The 20,860-nt window shown below is 38.1% G+C and overlaps 1 protein-coding gene across 16 annotated transcripts in view; it reads left to right on the forward strand.

Annotated features, from left to right (window-relative positions):
- Positions 1-20,860, forward strand: part of EIF4G3 (eukaryotic translation initiation factor 4 gamma 3) — a 335,019-nt gene that overhangs the window by 150,219 nt on the left and 163,940 nt on the right. The window lies entirely within an intron of this gene.

Consider the following 20,860-nt stretch of genomic DNA (forward strand, 5'->3'; position numbering starts at 1 on the left):
ATAAATAGACATTTTGGGTGCTTCAGGTATTTATGTGCTAAAGTTTTACATGGGAACTGTGTTTCCTTTTTGTGAGGTTATAGCAAATGTCTTTTTGAAGTGGAAATGTAGTGTGGTATATATTTGCTGGATTTTATGTTAATATTAAATTATGATGGTAATATTTTTACCTTGATTTTCTTGTTTTACTTACCCTGTACTCAAGAGTTGCGCTATCATGTACTGTAATTGGGTCTTTCAGTGTGTCAAAATGTTGTTGTTATTACCCTGTGTACTGCTTGGCTCTGAAAGAGAAAGCACTTGGAAGTCTCAGTGTATCTAATAATCATAATCTGTTCATTTGTCTGGGAAGCAGTTGAGTCACTGTGATTTATTCTTTTTGACATCTGAGTGTTCTTGCCTGTTTGAGGTGTAGTTTATACAGCATATGAACTTGTGTCTCTGAGATTATTTCCAAAGGGAAAGGGAAACTGGATTCATTAAGAAAAAATGCCATCATTCTATTTACAATAATGTTTAACTGAGTGGGAGTATTTGATAAGTCTGTTAGCCTGTAAAATTACATTACTTATGATTGATGCTCTAAAGTGAGAAATACATACTTTTTCATGGTTGATGAAAAAATGACTTGTGCATTAAACAATTATTGCACGTATTTGCTTCATTCTGTGTTTCAAAAAATAGTAAGCAAACATGGGAGGATTTAAGTTTTTATCTTCAATATTAGACTGCTAGAATATTTACTGGGTTGGGTGCCTGGGTGGCTCAGTTGGTTAAGCGACTGCCTTCGGCTCAGGTCATGATCCTGGAGTCCCAGGATCGAGTCCCGCATCAGGCTCCCTGCTCGGCAGGGAGTCTGCTTCTCCCTCTGACCCTCCCCCCTCATGTGTTCTCTCTCTCTCAAATAAATAAAATCTTTAAAAAAAAAGAATATTTACTGAGTGTTCTATTTTGGCATCTTTTTACATGGTGCTGTCACTAGGAATTTAATATACCTGGAATGGTAACTGGGTGGCTCAGCCAGTTAAGCGTCTGCCTTCTGCTCAGGTCATGGTTCCAGGGTCCTGGGATCGAGCGCCACATTGGGATCCGTGCTCAACGGGGAGCCTGCTTCTCCCTCTCCCTCTCTCTCTGCCCGGCACTTGTGCTCTCTCTCTCAGTCTCTATCTCAAATAAAGAAATAAAATCTTAAAAAAAAAAAAAAGAATTTACTGCATGTAAATGGAGCCTGCCTTGAACACCATTTGAAGATAATTCCAACAATTTCACTGACTATATGTGTGTGATCCCATACCTGCCTTCATCCTGATAGATACATAACAAGTTGGTCATTTCTCAGTGTTAAAATTGTCTGGGTTTGAAACCTAAGGACCAGCCATGATGCTTGGGCGTGTTGCCAAGAACAGCTAAGAAAATGATTTCACGCGACTCAGCTGTTCCACAGGAGATAAATTCAGATTTATCGAAAGAGAAAGTAGTTCTCCACTTCTTGTCATATTGGCAGTTGCAACAGATACTCCACTGAACCCTGATTGACACACAGTGTTTTCCTCTGCAATGGAGGATTATTTGTTTCCTCTAGTCACTTGTAGTGTTTCTTGATGTCCAGGAAAGGGGGGCTGTTTTTGTTTTCTAATAACAACTCACACTCGTGAGATAGGAAAATATGTATTTTGGTCGAGTCTGATTCTCCTTGTTACTCTCCTTTCTCTTTTACTCTCCCAAGATAAGAACGTGGTTTTCCCTTTCATTGAAATAGAGGGAAAGGCATTGTGTTTTGTGCACACTGCTAAATGATTTTCAGATCTGTTAGATGGTTTTGTATAGCTAGCTATCATTGAGTTTCAAGTTGATTACAGTGCTATATCAAGTCATCAGTAGTTTAGGCAGATCTGCTTTGCCAAGTACTGCTTAAAATGCAAGAAGTTATAGGCAAGTATATGTAAGTATGTATGTACAAATATGTGTGATTCTGACAACTAATTGATGAAGTTGAATAAATTTTGTTGAAATAAAGTTCTTTGTGATCAGACTTTTAGCTAGAGTAATGTTAGATACTTTAACAAAGGTTGATACTTAAAAATATATCGATACATAAAACTTTTTAATTGTGAGATTAACATGAAATTTGTGATCTTAACTGTTTTTAAATGTACAGTTCAGTGGTATTAAATAAGTACGGTGATATTTTCTGCTATCTCTCTCCAAAACCCTTTTTATCTTGTAAAACTGAAATTCTATATCCATTAATTAACTCCCCATTTGCTCCCTCACAGCTGCATCTGGCAACAGCTATTCCATTTTCTGTCTCTAGATTTGACTAGTAGTTAGATATTTCATAAGTGGAATCATACAGTTTTGTCTTTTTGTAACTGGCTTGTTTCACTTAGCATAATGAATGTCCTTAAGGTTCATTCATGTTGTATGTGTCAGAATTTCCTTACCTTTTGTGACTGAATAATATTCCTTTGTAGGTATATACCACATTTTGTTTATCCATTCACCTGTTGATGGACATGTCATTTGCTTCCACCTTTTGGCTATTGTGAGTAATGCTACTGTGAACCTAAGTATAAAAATATTCCTTTGAGAACCTTGCTTCCAAATTCTTGATTTATATATCCAGAAAAGAAGAATTCCAGGACTATACAGTAATTCTGTTTTTCATTTTTTGAGGAACTGTCATATTGTTTTTTATAGTGGCTATACCATTTTACATTACCACCCAAAGTGCACAAGGGCTCCAGTGTTGTGTACGTCCTCACTAACAGGTGCTGTTTTCTGTGTTTTCTTTTTTTTTTTTTAGTAGTTATCCTAATGGGTTTGATTAGTTATATCACCGTGGTTTTGATTTGTATTTCCCTAGTGGTTAGTGATGTTGAACATCTTTTCATGTGATTATTGGCTATTTGTGTACCTTCTTTGGAGAAATGTGTAGTCCAGTGTGTTTCCTATTTTTCAGTATGATTGGGTTTTTTTGTTGTTGAATTGTAGGATTTCTTTATATATTCTGTATCTTTATTAGATACATGGTTTCCAAATAATTTCTCCAATTTTGTGTTTTTATTTCACTTGGATGATTGTGTCCTTTAATTCCCAGAAATTTTTTTTTTAATTGAAGTATAGTTTACATGCAGTGTTATATTACTTCCAGGTGTATAACATAGTGATTTGATAATTCTATACATAATGCAGAGCTCACCATGATAAGTCTAGTTACCATTTGTCACCATACAAAGTGTATGCATACAAAGGGAGTCCGATGTGGGACTCAATCCCAGGATGTTGTTATCATGACCCAAGCTGAAGGCAGACGATTAACCGACTGAGCCACCCTGGCACCCCCCCCCCCCAGTATATTTTCTTATAAGATTTTTATACTTTTAGCTCTTTGGTTTTGGTCTTTGATTCATTTCAAGTTCCTTTTTTTTTTAAGATTTTATTATTTATTTGACAGAGAGATAGCGAGAGCAGGAGCACAAGCAGGGCGAATGGGAGAGGGAGAAGCAGGATTCCTACTGAGCAGGGAGTCTGATGCGGAGCTGGATCCCAGGACCCTTGGATCATGATCTGAGCCAAAGGCAGAAGCCCAATGACTGAGCCACCCAGACGCCCCTCAAGTTCATTTTTATTTTTTAAAATATTTTATTTATTTATTAATTTGAGAGAGAGAATGAGAGAGAGAGAGAGAGAGAGCATGAGAGGGGGGAGGGTCAGAGGGAGAAGCTGACTCCCCGCTGAGCGGGGAGCCTGATGTGGGACTTGATCCCGGGACTCCAGGATCATGACCTGAGCCAAAGGCAGTCGCTTAACCAACTGAGCCACCCTGGTGCCCTCAAGTTCATTTTTATATATAGTGTAAGATAAGGGTCCAGCTTCATTCTTTTGCATGTGGTTATCTTGTTTTTTTTAAAACATCATTTGTCGAAAGACTGTTGTTTCCCTTCCCCATTGAATAGTCTTGGCATCCTTGTTAATAATCATTTGACAGTACAAATGAGGGTTTATTTCTGGACTATCTGTTCTCTTCCATTTGTTCTGTATGTCTGTCTTTATGTCGGTACCATAGTGTTTTGATTTCTGTAGACTTACAAGTTTTGAAATTGGGAAGTATGAGACATCCAACTTTGTTCTCTTTTCCAGGATTGTTTTAGCTATTTAGGGTCCCTTGAGATTCCTTATGAATTTTAGGATGGGTTTTTCTATAGCTGCAAAACATGTTGTTGGGATTTTGATAGGGATTGTGTTAAATCTGTAAAATTCTTTCGATAATACTGACTTCTTTACACTACGAAGTCTTCCAATCCACGAACATGGAATCTCTTTCTGTTTGTGTTTTCTTTCATTTCATTCATTAGTGTTCTGTAGTTTTCAGTTTAAAGTGTTTAACGTCCTTGGTTAAGTTTAATTCTGTGTATTTTGTTCTTTCTTATGCTATTGTGAATGAACTTGTTTTCTTAACTTCCTCTTTGGATTGTTTATTGTTAAAGTATAGAAACACAGCTGATTTTAGTGTGTTCTTTATGCTGCAACTTTGGTCAATTTGCTTAGTAGTTCTAACAGTGTTTTGTGGAATCTTTAGGGTTTTCTAGATCATGTTGTCTGTGAACAGAGATAATTTTGCTTATTCTTTTCTAATTTGGACGCTTGTATTTCTTTCTCTTCTCTGATTACTCTGGCTAGAATGTCCAGTACTATGTTAAATATTTGTGTTGAAAGTAGGCATCTTTGTTGTATTCTTTTTTTTTGTTTCTTTCTCTTATTCTTGGTATTAGAGGAAAAGCTTTTGGTCTTTCACCATTGAGTATGATGCCAGATGTGGGCTTTTCATGTATGGCCTTTATTATATTGAGGTACTTGCCTTTATTTCTTGTTTGTTGGGTGTTTTTATCATGAAAGTGTATTGATGTTTGTCAAGTGATTTGCCTGCATCTGTTGAAATGATCATGTACTACCCCCCCCTTCTTTCTGTTAACGTGGTGCAGTATACTGATTGGTTTTTATAAGTTGAAGCATCTTTGCATTCCAGGAATAAATCCCAGTTGGTCATGGTGTATACTTCCTTTAATGTGCTATTGAATTCTGTTTGCTAATATTCTGTTGAGGATTTTTGCATCAGTATTCATCGGAGTGTTTGTACTTTTTATTTTTTATATATCTGTTTTTTTAAAAGCTTTTTTTTTTAAGATTTTTATTTATTTATTTGAGAGAGAGAGAATAAAAGAGAGAGCACATGAGATGGAGGGAGGGTCAGAGGGAGAAGCAGACTCCCTGCCAAGCAGGGAGCCTGATGTGGGACTCTATCCAGGGACTCCAGGATCATGACCTGAACCTAAGGCAGTCGCTTAACCAACTGAGCCACCCAGGTGCCCTATATATCTGTTTTTAATTAGGCTCCACACCCAGCTGACTGAGCCACCTAGGCACCTCCCAAACCCATCTTTTGATTGAAGAATTAAATCCGTTTATATTTAAAGTAATTGTTGTCAGGAAAGGATTCACTGTTGCCATTTTGTTATTTTCTTTTGTTTTTGTTTTTAGGGTTAGATTTTTAAGTTATCTCTACACCCAACATGGGACTTGAACCTTGAGATGAAAAGTTGCATGCTCCACTGACTGAACCAGCCACGCTTTTTTTTTTTTATTTACTTTATGACTTAAACTCTCTCTCTCTCTTTTTTTAATCATTTCCCCCCTACTGTCTTCCTTTGTACTTAGTTGAGTTTATGTAGTGGCATGTTTTGAATCACTTCTCACTTCCTTCTTGTGTATATTCTATAGATGTTTTGTTTCTGATTACCATGGGGGATTACAAGTAACATCTTAAGGTTACAGCCATCTATTTTAAACTGGTAACAATTTAACTTAAAAATAACTTAAAAAGGGCGCCTGGGTGGCTCAGATGGTTAAGCATCTACCTTTGGCTCAGGTCATGGTCCCAGGGTCCTGGGATCAAGCCCCGCATCGGGCTCCCTGCTCCGCGGGAAGCCTGCTTCTCCCTCTCCCACTCCGCCTGCTTGTGTTCCCTCTCTCACTGTCTCTCTCTCTCTGTCAAATAAATAAATAAAATCTTTAAAAAAAAAATAACTTACAAATTCTCTACTTCTTTTCACCTCTGCCTCCTCCCTCTTTTATGTTACTGGTGTCACAGATTATATCTTTCTGTATTGTATATAGCGTGATGTAGATTTATAATTAGTTTTATGCTTTTGTTTTTTTAAATCCTATAAAATAACAAAAAGAGTTATGAGCCAGAAGTACAATAATACAGGTTTTTATATTTGCCCATGAATTTTACTTTACTGGAGAACCTTATATTTTTCTGTGGCTTCCAGTTACTGCCTCATATTTCTTTTGTTTCCACTTTCAGAACAAGTCTTGTGGTAATGAATTCTCTGACCTTTTGTTTATCTGGAATTTTCTCCCTTATTTTTGAAGGACATTTTTGAGGAACATAGAATTCTCATTTGACAGGTTTTTTTCTTTCAGTTGTTTGATTATCATGTGTCTCACCTGGAGTTTATTGAACTTCCTGTATTTGTGTGTCCTTGTCTTTCTTTGAATTTAGGCTATTTTCAGACATTATTTTTTCAGATTAGGTCTCTGCCCCTTTCTTTTCTCTTTTCTCCCATAATGCATATATTGACTTTTTTTCAGTGAGGTCCCTTATATTCTTTAGGCTCTGTTCACTTTTTGCCTTCTACTCTTCCTCCTCCTCTCTCTCCCCACTTCTCACACTTGGTAATTTCAAGGGTCCTCTGTTCAAGGTCACTGATTCTTTCTTCCGTCTATTTAAGTGTGCTTTAGACCCCTCTAGTGAATTTTAAAAGTTGAGTTACTGAGTTTTTTCTACTCCAGAATTTCTGCTTGATTCTTTTTTATAATTTTTTGATACTCTGATTTGTGCTCTTTTTAAATTTTATTTATATATTTATTTATTTGTTTTTGTTCTCTTTTTTATGCTCTGATTTTGTTCATATGTTGTTTTCCTGGTTTTCTTAGGTCTCTGTTTTCCTTTATTTTATTGAGTATATTCAAGACTGTTGTTTTGAAGTCTTTGTCAGGTAACTCCAAAGTCTGTATTTCTTTAAGTTTGGTTTCTAGAGATTTACATTGTTTCTTTGAATGGGCAGTATTTCCCTGTTTATTTGTATGCCTTGTAATTGAGCGTTTGAAAAACACCCACACCTCCTAGTATTTGGGGCCTGGCTGCTTGCAGGGGAAGACCGTCACTCATCAGTCCAGTGTGAAGGCATAAAGCTCTTTTCAGGCATTTTCTGTTCATATATCTTCCTTGGGCCTGTGTTTGTGGTTTCCCTCCAATTCCACTATATCCATGGCTACTTTTAAATGTCTCAAGTTTCCTCAAAAGTCTTACCCCTGCTTCTTCTCAAGCCCTTAAATGTTCTGTTGTATTCCCCTTCCTGTAATCTCTTGCACCAAATGCCTGCGGGTCTGAAGTCTCCCTGCAGTTCTCATGGAGTTCAGCAGGTGCCACTGCTTTCTGTGGGACTTCAAGCTGATATACAAACTATGCCACTGTTCTCATCAGTGCTCTGAGTATGGTGAAATAGAAACCAGTCTCTTAGGCAGCCCCTAGGTGAGCCAAGTCAGAATGTTGCAAACAAGTTCCATTTTTTCTCTTCTGTCTCAGGGGAGAAACTGGGAATTGGGTGGCTTCCTCCAGACTGTGCCATGCCAGGGAGGGGTTTGGGCAGGGGCAGGCAAAAACACCACTACATTTCCCATCCTTTTGAGTGTGGTTGTATAGAGCTCAGGAAGACAGTTGAAGGTGCCCGTAAACGGTGTGGATGGAAAATTATTTTAGGATCAAAGTAAAACACAGGACCTGTGTAAATATGGGGGAGTGAAAACCAACTGTTCCATAGCCATCAGGAAAGACACATGTGTTTTTTGTTTTTTTTTAAGGATAAACTTAAGGATAGAGAAATAAAGTGAGTGTTTAATATTTTCAGAGCAAGAGGAGGGTCACTTTTAACTTTAGTATTAATCTAGGTCAGTGTTTCCAAATGTTTTGATTTGAGGACCTCTTTATACTCTTAAAATAACTCTGGGGGTCTCAGTATTTTTTCATGTTATATCTATTAGTATTTGCTGTATTAGGAGTTAAAACTGAGGAATTTAAAAATATTTATTATAAGTAAAAATAAAGTTCATTTTTTGTACATATCAATAATATATTTTTATGCAAAAATATTGATGAGAAGAGTTGTATTGTTTACAGTTTTGCAGGAAGGTAGGTGGAATCTCATCTCTGCGCTCTAATTGTTGCACTGTATTATTTCATCTGAAGTATATGAAGAAAATACAGGCTTACACAGGTGTGTAGTTAGGAAAGGGAGACATATTTTGTACAGTCCTTTTCAGAAACTTGTGGTAATTCTTTGAAATTATGTCAAATTCAGTAAGTGGTAATTTCTTAAACATTATTTGCATTGTGGAATCTGAATCCGTATCAGTGAACTGTTGGTACTCTGGTATGTTAAAATCTACTGGTGTGTCTTGCACTTGAATTAATTATTGATATTATATGATTTGTAACATCACATATTGGTTATTCAAAATACACTGCTTCACTGAGTTATGTAAAACTTTTTTTTTCTTTAAACATATATCTTTATTCCAAAATCCAAACAGTGTAGCAAAAATATAACTAAGCTATAAATGATGGTCTCCTTCTTTAAGCCTGATGCACTATCGGTTCCAATTAGTGCAGTCTTGATTCATTGCCAAAGAGAATACCTGTTGTTTCTACAGCAGGATTATGTTTCTCCTTACCAAAAGACACTTTTAGTATTAGAAGTGGCTCTTAGTGATGAGAAGACCACTTTTAAAGCACATCATATTATGCCATTCAGGTAACTAAAGCTCTCACTCCAATGATATTCCATAATTTTTGGCTATAGATAACGGGTATAGGGAAAGAGGATTTATGGACTCTGTTTTCTTCCTATCTTCTTATTTTCTATGTGATTTTATTTTTTTCATCTTTTTTATTGTTATGTTAATCACCATACATTACATCATTAGTTTTTGATGTAGTGTTCCATGATTCATTGTTTGTGCATAACACCCAGTGCTCCATGCAGAATGTGCCCTCTTTAATACCCATCACCAGGCTAACCCATCCCCCCACCCCCTCCCCTATATAAAACTTAAAAAAAATTTTTTTTATTTTTATATATTTGAGAGAGCAAGCACAAGGAGGGGGGAGGGACAGAGGGAGAGTGACAGACACCCCGCTGAGCAGACTCTCCGCTGATCCCCAGTGGGGCTCAATCTCAGTACCCCAAGATCATGACCTGAGGCAGTCAGACGCTTAACTGACTGAGCCACCCAGGCACCCTATACATTTTTTATTACACAGTATAAAAAAATCACATTCTCATCAGAAAAATCTAAATATTGGGGAGGTGCCAAGCTCATAGTGACAGATACATATTTTCAGCAGTCTAATTTTTATTTGAAAGCTTTAATTTTATTATTGGTAACAAATACTGTTCATTTTCCTTGACCTGACAGGCTCGTTTTGTTCATTTTTACTAAAATGTCTGCCACCAAAGTCTTCATAAGCATAGTATGTCTGTTATTTATTCTTTCAAATAAAATGGTGTTGCATGAAAAGAGCATGTGGTTCGGCTTGTATCTCAAGCAGTAGCATAAATGCTATTTCTCAGTACAGACATCTTACTCCAGTAATGCTTTGGAAGTGCTCTATTTATCTTCTCTTACTTGGTCACACCAGTATTAAAAAAGACATGTGCTAAAGCTTCCTTACTATATGGTTCCAGTTTTGTAATGTTTTATATGTGACCACATCACAAAAATGAGAATAGACTTGTGGTTGCCATGGGTTAGATTCATGAGAGGTGGAGGGAAGAAGGAAAGAAGGTGACTGTGGCTATGATAGGGTGATCTGAGGGATCCTTGTGAAGAACCTGTTCTGTATTCTGTCTGTAGTAGTGGGGACACAAATCTCTATATGTGATAAAATTGCCTATAACTAAATACAGGAATGTGTATGCCCATAAACCTGGTGAATTATGAATAAGGCTGATGTGTTGAATCAGTGTCACTTTTCTAGGTTTGTTGTACTGTAGTTATATGTTACCATTAGCTCAAACTAGATGAAGAGCATCTGTATGGAAACTCTATTATTTTTCAAACTCCATGTGAATTTATAATTACTCAAAAAGTAATAACTTTTGGGGCACCTGGGTGGCTCAGTCATTAAATGTCTGACTTCGGCTCGGGTCATGGTCCCAGTGTCCTGGGGTTGAGCTCGCGTCAGGCTCCCTTCCTCAGCGGGAAGCCTGCTTCTCCCTCTCCCACTCTCTCTGCTTGTGTTCCTTCTCTCACTGTCTCTCTCTGTCAAGTAAATAAAATCTTAAAAGTAATAACTTTTACTTTTACATAAATGGCATTCTTAAGTACTTTTTTTTTTTAGTATATAGAGTGTAGAAGTGAAGAATACCAGTAGTTTTACCCACCTTGCTTTTCTGTCATTAGTGCAAGTCTCAACACAGGCTAATAATAGCTTAGCATTAATATTTTGAAAATTTTGGGGGTGACTGGGTGGCTCAGTCGTTAAGCATCTGCCTTCAGCTCAGATCATGATCCCAGGGTCCTGGGATTGAGCCCCGCATCGGGCTCCCTGCTTGACGGGGAGCCTGTTTCTCCCTCTCCCACTTCCCCTGCTTGTGTTCCCTCTCTCACTGTCTCTTTCTCTGTCAAATAAATAAATAAAATCTTAAATTTTTTTTTTTTTTACCTTGGCAGACCCTCTAATTGAGGTCTCAGACATATGCAGTCCATACTTTGAGAATCAGTGGCATAAAGCCTTTATTTTGCTGAGGAAAACAAGTAATATACCTAAGACTGTGTATGGGTCCCTGCATCTCTTTCTGGTGTTTTATACTGTACTCTTGTTTATTGGATATTATTGTACTTCTGTGAAAACACAGAAATGGATGTTTGTAATGGATACAAATGACAGACATGAGAAGAGTAAAACTTTCGAATTAACAGCTTTCTTTTTTTTTTTTTTAAGATTTTATTTATTTGAGAGAGAGAATGAGATAGAGAGAGCATGAGGGGGGGAAGGTCAGAGGGAGAAGCAGACTCCCTGCTGAGCAGGGAGCCCGATGTGGGACTCGATCCCAGGACCCTGGGATCATGACCTGAGCCGAAGGCAGTCGCTTAACTAACTGAGCCACCCAGGCGCCCTCGAATTAACAGCTTGTATACCTATGCTGTGCAGTATGGTAGCAACTAGTCCTCTTTGGCTATTTAAGTTTAAAATCTGGGAGATTAAATGTGTATAAATAAAATTTAAGTGGAATTAGTAGTTACGGAGTTCAGTTTTGAATGATGAAAAAATTCTGTGGATCTTTTGCACAATGTGCATGTAGTTAACACTACTGTCCAATTAAAAATGGTTGAGCTGTAAATTGTATTATGTGTTTTCTACCACAATAAAATATTTTAATTTTCTTTAAAGATTTGTTTATTCATGAGAGAGAGCCAGCGTGTGCGTTGAGTGCGCAAGTACACATGGGAGGGGCAGAGGGAGAAGGAGAGAGAATCCTAAATGCTATTAGTACTTTCTGTGTATATGTGTGCTTATTTCAACACTCTGTCTCAATACCATTCATTCCTTATCATTACATGTTCCTCTGTATCTTTTTTAATGACTAGAAGATTATATCTATGGCTGAGTAAATCATTTTTACATCTATATCTATCTTTTATTGGTTAAGTTGTGAAGTTCTTAAAAGACCTGCAACCATAAATCTTCAGCCTCATTTATGTACATAGCCCACAGCTATATATAGTGTCTTCTTTGTGTTAGATTTCAGTAAATACTGTTGATTTAATTTTAATTGTGATTTATGAGATGACATTTTATTTATGTTCCAAGAATATTTAGAACTTTGCAAAATACAGAATTCCTACTGTATTTTCTGGCTGACTTTTTTTTTTTTTCCTATCATGTGAAGAGGAAGCTGAAGGATAGAGGTTATTTTCATGTCTTTATTAATCAATTCTTTTGATCTTGAATAAGGAAAACATGTAATACAGAATTGTATAAAATAGAACTGTAAGTTGTATCCTATAATGTCCTTCTGATTCCCGTTTCTGTGAAGTAGCTGATGCTGTTTGCTTAGTAAACGTAAGTTTGCTCGGGAAGACATCTAAATTTATGCATTTATGGATATATTAGTTTTATGTATCAAAAATCTACACAAGTAGGGTGCATTTATATTCTCTCATTGACTGACTTTAGTATATTTTCACCTCTTCCCTAGAAAAACATGGAAATTTAGCATGCCTCCCCTTTATTTGGCCTTATGAATATATTTGTTCCTTGAAAGGGATTTGTGTGTCAAATAGATAAGCTTATTTAAAATGTCAGAATATGGGGCGCCTGGGTGGCTCAGTTGGTTAAGCAACTGCCTTCGGCTCAGGTCATGATCCTGGAGTCCTGGGATCGAGTCCCGCAGGGAGCCCGCTTCTCCCTCTGACCTTCCCCCCTCTCATGTGCTTCTCTCTCTCATTCTCTCTCTCTCAAATAAATAAAATCTTTAAAAAAAAAATAAAATGTCAGAATATGAAAACACTAATTCAAAAGGATATATGCAGCATTATTTACAATAGCCATATTATGGAAGCAGCCCGCATGTCCACTGATAAATTAATGGATAATGAAGATGTGGTATGAATTGTTGAATCAGTATATTGTACACTTGAAACTAATGTAACACTATTGTTAACTTTACTGGAATAAAAATTTTTAAAAATGAAATATGGGAGGTATTATCTAATAGCTCTTTGTAAAGTTGTGGGAACTTAATTCTTTTTTTTTTTTTAAGGTTTGTTTATTTGAGAGAGAGAGAGAGCATGGGGAAGGGGAAAGGGAGAGGGAAAGAGAGAATCTCAAGCAGACTCCATGCTGAGCCTGGAGCCCCACATGGGGCTTGATCCCATGACCCTGAGATCATGACTTGAGCCAAAAGCAAGACTTGGTCTCCCAACCAGCTGTGCCACCAGGTGCCCTGTAACTTCATTTTTCAATCAGATTTGCATATTCATGCACACACATTCACAATATTGAATTTAGTCATTATGGTAGTATTTGTTTCAGGTGAAGGAATTGTCTTAAACAGGATAATATTATTATTTTTAAATATTTTATTTATTTATATGACAGAGACAGCACAAGCAGGGGGAGCAGGAGAAGGAGAAGCAGGCTCTCCTCTGAGCAGGGATCCCGATACAGAGCTCAATGCCAGGACCTTTGGGATCATGACCTGAGCCAAAGGAAGAGCTTAACAGACTGAGCCACCCAGGCACCCCTATAAATTTTTAAAATTTATTTGTTTGTTTTATAGAGAGAGAGAGAGAGAGCGAGAGCAGGGTGAGAGGCAGAGGGAGAGAGAGAATCTCCAGCCGACTCCTGCTGATCAAAGAGCCCAATGCAGGGCTTGATCCCAGGACCCTGAGATCATGACCTGAGCCAAAATCAAGAGTCAGACACTCAACTGACTGAGCCACTCAGGCGACCCCTGTTATTATTTTTGTTGGCTTAAGTCCATTGTATTATATTGCAAAAATTGAAAATCCTTGTTGATTTTTTTCATATATTTGTATTTTAAAAACCATCACATCTGGACCTAAGATGCTATATTATGGTGTTCTGTCTTATAATGGAATTTACCCTCAGGTTTTTATCTTTAAATATCCAAAGCACTGTTTCTTAAACAGTTATGGACTTAAAGGTTATGTCTGCAGCACAGAAACTGTTTTGGTTGACTTTTTTCTTTCTTTTTTTTTTAACTGGCATTCTGTTAACAGTTTGTCAGTTAACACCATTTGGTAGTTTTTGTTACTATTATGTTCTTATTTCCCCAAGTTGATAAAAAAGGTATCAGTGACTTAGGAAGGTTCATTGAAACATAAAAGTAATGATGAAAATGAGAATGCAAGTCTGTAACTCATGTAAACTTGGACACTGAAGTGATTGGCAGTTTAAATAGAAATAATTAATGTATACGTCCTTGGAGAAGTAAGTCTTTATAATACCTGTGAAGATCCAAAAAGAGAAAGTGCAATCTAAACCTGTGATGACTATTGAAATGATACTCTGTTGATCTGTCCCTAGTACTCTATTCATTTGATATTATGAAATATGTTTATAGAATGTTCCTTTTTAAATATTTGCAATATTTTCCAACAAAGTATAGTGGATATTAAGCAAGTTATTCCAGAATGGCTTCATAAACTTGGTGAATCATGTCATTACATGTAGAGAAGAGAGAAAAAAACCTAGACGCATCGTTCACAGTTGCACTCTTTGTAGCATTGACAGGTACAATTTATATCATTCCAGATAAATTTCTAAAACCAGCCACAAAGAGTTGAATAATCCTCTGAGAGGATAGCTAAGTGAGCTATTGGCAAAATTCCTTTATCTATGCTTCTATTAAAATCCCATAATGGCACAATGGCCTACGTTGTGAAAGTGGAATCACTTCTGTGTGTGGCTGTCATCAGATATTATGCTTTGTGTTTAGATGAAACTGCTTGTGTAGAATATGAATCTGCTCTTGGCATACATATATAATTTGAGTAGAAGTACTTGATTGTTTTTTGTCTGTTTAAATATTAATTCCGAGCTAAAGGAAAATAAATTCTTCTATTAGTACTAATTATAAGACCAATGATATAGTGCCAGTATTGGCAGAGAACCAGCTATATGTGTTGCCAGGAATGGTGTATTACCTAATGATAGAACTTGTGCCTGAATGGTAATTCACATGCCGCTTTTTCAGTTAACTGTAGATGTGTTGCCTTATATGGCTCCAGTGTTGAAGATATTAGTGAAAATCTTGAATAAGGTCAAATATGGCCATTATGCATATCTTCAGCATCTATTCTGAAAACAAATTAGGTTGCTTTTCCTTTCTGTAGTACTCTAGCTATGGAAGGGCAAACTTCTCACGTAACTTCTTGAAGGATAGAGAGAACATTTCTGTATTTTTTTTAATAAATTGTACATCTCAGTGTTGTCTTTAGTATTTTTTCTTTAAATTTTTTTATTGTTAATCACCATTCATTACATCATTAGTTTTTGATGTAGTGTTCCATGATTCATTGTTTAGGTTTTGCTTCAGCCAACATCAGCTAAATGTTGAGAATAAAGTATCAAGATTTCCTAAAACCAGCAAGCCCTTACCACTGAGAATATGGCTTTCTTAACATTTGATCACTTTGTTTAATTCGATAAAGAATGAAATTGGTGCAGTATTTTACAACTCTATCCAAATGTTGTCATCGAACTTGATGAAATACTTTTCACCTTAGAGTGCAGACAGCGTTGATAAGAAATCGACTCACCTCGGGCACCTGGGTGGCTCAGTTGGTTAAGCAACTGCCTTTGGCTCAGGTCATGATCCTGGAGTCCCTGGATCGAGTCCTGCATCGGCCTCCCTGCTCAGCAGGGAGTCTGCTTCTCCCTCTGACCCTCCCCCCCTCATGTGCTCTCTCTCTTTCATTCTCTCTCTCTCTCTCTCAAATAAATAAATAAAATCTTTGAAAAAAAAAAAAAGAAATGGACTCACCTCTCTTGGAGAGGAGGCAAGATAGTGGGTGGGGGACCCCTTTTCAACGGGTCCTCTTAATTTAGCTGGATGTCTATCAAACCATTTTGAACACCCACGAAATCAATCTGAGATGTATGAATATATATCTGGATCTCTAAAAACAGAAAAGCGACTGCTTTTTGCAAGGTAGGACGTGTGGAGTCATGAATTGGTGGGAAGATACCAGAAGATAAACAGAAGGGGGAGGGAGCCTCCATAAATGGTGCCTAGAAAGTGATATAACACCAGAGCACAAAATCAGAACGCTTAGAAATTTGCTTTAGTGAGAAACATCCCTCTCTGAAGGGGGCTCAGGAAATGAAAAGGCAGAATTCTGTGTAGGGCATTGTAGTCTCAGGTTATGAGGGACTACAGAGCAAAACGGATTCCTGAAATGGTAGAGTGCCTGAGCATTGGAGCCAGGAAGCAGGTTATGGTCAGCGAGCCCAGGAGGGGACTCTCAGCTCCAATCGCCATAAACCTGGAGCCGGGCCTGTTGATAACCGCTCTTTTCTTGAACAGCCTGAAAAAATCTGGAACCTGAGTCTGCGACCGGGCCAAAACTTGCAGAACGGTAGTGGCTGGAAAAAGGCTTGAGAGCGGAACCCAGACCTGATTCCCGAGTTTTGGGTGTGGCCATGAGCCCATAGCTGCTTGCGGTTTTAGGATCACAAAGGGCACTGGTACTCCCCCCCTGATACTACCTCTGAGAGAGTTGCTGTGGGCACGCACCGCAGGAGACTGCTGTTTTCAGCGGCGCACGCAGAAGTGGAGACTTTTTGTCCTGGAGGGTCTATTAAAGAGGGCAGATTGAGATTTTTCTGCTCTGGGCCAGAGGTTTGACTGCGGCCATTTTTGCTCTGATCCTCTGAAGAGGTGGGGAAAGCACCCAGGGAACAAAAGCCACAAAGAAGACTGGTTTCCACTGAGCCCATCCTCCTGTCGGGGTGAGGCACCTCCCCCGCCAGGCACGGTTACCTGAGAAACAGTGTGGCAGGCCCCTCCCCCAGAAGACAGGCTGGAAGAACACACGGATGACAATCCTATGGATCCTGTAAGACTAAAATCCCAACACCAGGGGAAAATTGTGTATTGAGCTCCAGGTGTGGCCTCATGACTTACTTATTTTTCAGATATAGTTCTCCTTTTCTTTTCTTTTTTCTTTTCTTTTATTCTTCCTTTTCTCATGCTTTTTCTCTGTTGTGTTTTTCTTTTTCCCTTCTCATTTCAACTAGATGTCTCTTACTCAACTTATTTTTCATAGTTGCTTTTTAACTTGTATTTTTACACACATATTTTTTATAGATTCGGTTTTACCTTTTTACATATACAAGTTTTACTTTCCTTGTAATTTTGGGATGTCGTGTCCTCTAACACACAGACCAAAGTATACCCATGAACAACTGAAACACCCTGCCTTGTCCACACTGAGAGATTATAGTCCCCTTCACCCCCCCTTTTTAAAAACTTAAAAATTTTATTCCTGTGTTTCATTTTGGCTTTGTTTTTTCGGTGGTGGCATCTGACCACTCCAGATTTTGCTAGGGTGCATCTAGCTTGGGTCTGGTTGATATTTTGTACTCTGTTCATTCATTCAACCATCCCTCGACAGAATGACTAGGAGGAGGAACTCTCAACAAAGAAAAGAACCAGAGACAATGTCCTCTGCCACAGAACTAAGGGATATGGATATAAGTAAGATGTTAGAGATGGAATTCAGAATAGCAATCATGAAGTCAACAGCCTGGCTTGAAAAAAGCATTAGTGACTATATAGAATCTCTAAGGGCAGAAATGAGATCAGGCCGAACTTTAAAATGCTATGAATGAGATGCAGTCTAAACTGGAATCTCTTAACAGCCAGGGTAAATGAGGCAGAAGAGCGAATCAGTGATCTAGAAAAAAACTGATAGGAAGGAAGCTGAGGAAAATAGGGATAGGCAGCTAATAGCCCATGAAAATAGATCAATGAAATGATGCCATGAAATGTTCCAATGTCAGAATTATTGGGATCCCTGAGGGGGTGGAGAGAGAGAGAAGACTAGAAGGTATATTTGAGCAAATGATAGCTGAGAACTCCCCTAATCTGGGGAAGGAAACAAGCATTTGTGTCCAAGAGGCAGAGATGACCCCTCCCAAAATCACTAAAAATAGATCAACATCCCAACATATAATAGTGAAACTTGCAAATCTTAGAGCCAAGGAAGCTACCCTGAGAGCAGCTGGGGAAAGAGAGTTCTTACATACAGAAGGAGGAACATCAGAATAAAATCAGATCCGTCCACAAAAACCTGACAAGCCAGAAAGGGCTGGCAAGACATATTCAGGGTACTAAATGAAAAGAACATGCAGCCAAGAATATTTTACCCAGCAAGGCTGTCATTCACAATGGATGGAGAGAGAAAGAGCTTTCAGGACAGGGAGAAACTGAAAGAATATGTGACCACCAAGCCAGCCCTGCAAGAAAAATTAAGGGGGATTCTGTAAGCCAAGAGAAACCCATAAGTCACATAGACCTGAAAGAAACAAAATCTACAGAAACAGACTTTACAGGCAATACAATGGCACTAAATTCATAGCTTTCAATAGTTACACTGAGTGTAAATGGGCTGAATGCTCCCACACAGGGTTTCAGATTGGATAAAAAAGCAGGACCCATCCATATGCTGTCTACAAGAGACTGATTTTGAGCCTAAAGACACCTCCAGATTGAAAGTGAGGGGATGGACAACCATTTACCATGCTAATGGACCTCTAAAGAAAGCTGGGGTGGCAATCCTCATATCAGACAAATTAGATTTTAAACCAAAGACAGTAGTAAGAGATGTAGAGGGACACTATATCATACCTGAAGGGTCTATCCAACAAGAAAATCTAACAATTGTAAAGATCTATGTCTTCAACATGGGAGGAGCCAATTATGTAAACCAGTTAATAACCAAAATAAAGAAACATACTGATAATAATACATTCATAGTAGGAGACCTCAATACTGCACTCACAGCAATGGACAGATTATCTAAGCAGATCAACAAAGAAACAAGAGCTTTGAATGACACATTGGACCAGATGAACTTCGTAGATACATACAGAACATTCCATCCTAAAACAACAGAATACTCATTCTTCTCCAGTGAACATGGAACTTTCTCCAGAATAGACCACATACTGGGTCACAAATCAGGTCTCAGCCGGTAGTAAAAGACTGAGATTATCCCCTGCATATTTTCAGACCACAATGCTGTGAAACTGGAACTCAGCCACAAGAAGAAATTTGGAAGGAACTTGAACACTTGGAAGTTAAAGAGCATCTGCTAAAGAATGATTGGGTCAACCAGAAAATTAACTTAAACAATTCATTGACACTAATGAGAATGAAAACACATCAGTCCAAAACCTAGCAGTCCTAAGAGGGAAATACATAGCCATCCAAGCCTCTCTCAAAAAATTAGAAAAATCCTGGGGCGCCTGGGTGGCTCAGTGATTGAGCGTCTGCCTTCGGCTCGGGTCATGATCCCAGGGTTCTGGGATCAAGCCCCGCATCAGGCTCCCTACTCGGTGGGGAGCCTGCTTCTCCCTTTCCCACTCCCCCTGCTTGTGTTCCCTCTCTCTCTGTGCCTCTCTTTGTCAAATAAATACATAAAATCTTAAAAAAAAAATTAAAATCCCAAATGCACAAGCTAACCTTACACCTAAAGGACTTAGAGAAAGAACAGCAAATAAGGCCTAAACCAAGCAGGAGAAGAGAAACAATAAAGATTAGAGCAGAAATCAATGAAATAGAAACCAGAAAAACAGTAGAAGAGATCAACAAAACTAGAAGCTTGTTTTTTGAAAGAATTAATAAGATTGATAAACCTCTGGCCAGACTTATCCAAAAGAAAAGGGAAAGGACTCAAGTTAATAAAATCATGAATAAAAGGGGAGAGATCACGACTAACACCAAGGAAATAGAAACAATTATTAGAAATTATTACCAGGAACTATATGCCAACACATTAAGCAATCTAGAAGAAACGGATGTATTCCTGGACACTTATAAACTACTAAGACTGAAACAGGAAGAAATAGACAATCTGAACAGACGAATAACCAGCAGGGAAATTTAAGCAGTAATCAAAAACCTCCCAAAAAACAAGAGTCCTTTATTTTTTTTAATGATCTTTTTTTTTTTAAAGTTTTATTTATTTATTTGACAGAGAGGACAAGCAGGGGGAGCAGCAGAGGGAGAGGGAGAAGCAGGCTCCCCACTGAGCAGGGAGCCCGATGGTGGGGCTCAATCCCAGGACCCTGGGATTATGACCTGAGCTGAAGGCAGGCACTTAACAACTGAGCCACCCAGGTGCCCCTCTAACAAACATTTAAAGAAGAAGTAATACCTATTCTACTGAGGCTGTTTCAAAAAATAGAAATAGGGGGCGCCACAGAAATCTGTGGCTAACTTTTGACCCCTGTTTGATGCAGTTATCACCTATTTGATAGATGTGAGATACTTGCTGTCATAATTTTCAATTTGTGGCCAGATTTAGTATACCTATTGTAAAAAGGGAAATTAACCTGATGTGGAAACTTAATGTTGGTTGTTAGAGATGGGTATAAGGTTACCATGCTGAAAGATTGCAGATTTTTTTCCATGTCCAGTATGAAACTTTTTTCATTAGTTTTTTTGTTTTCATTATTTAAAAGTTACAAACTTTTCAAACATTTGCTTTAAAGATTTTTTTTTTTTAATGTAATCTCTACCCCCAACTTGGGGCTTGAACTCATGACTCCAATATCAATGCTACACTGACTGAGCCAGCCAGGCTCCCCTCAAACATTTGCTTTAAATTGTTAATCCCAGCTGAACTGCCACTAAATGGTCAGCAGATGCTAAAAATTTTGAATTTTCTTTTAAAGCAAAGTTAGAATACTTTCTAGAGATACCATTTACTTAGTTACCTTGGATAAGGCACTTGTGTTTTGTTTTTTTAGGATTTATTTATTTATTTGAGGGAGAATAAGGGAGAAAGAGAGCAAGCTAGCCAGTGGGGGAAGGGGCAGAGGGAGAGAATCTCAAGCAGACTCCCCACTGAGCATGGAGCCTGACATGGGGCTCAATCTCTTGACCCAAAAGATCACGACCTGAGCCAAAACCAAGAGTCACTCAACTAACTGAGCCATCCAGGTGCCCCGACACTTAAATCTTCTGACCTTTGA

The sequence above is a fragment of the Callorhinus ursinus genome, unplaced genomic scaffold (assembly GCF_003265705.2).
Source record: "Callorhinus ursinus isolate GAN/ISIS: 27379988/994484 unplaced genomic scaffold, GSC_fseal_2.0 scaffold18, whole genome shotgun sequence".
Taxonomy (NCBI): domain Eukaryota; kingdom Metazoa; phylum Chordata; class Mammalia; order Carnivora; family Otariidae; genus Callorhinus; species Callorhinus ursinus.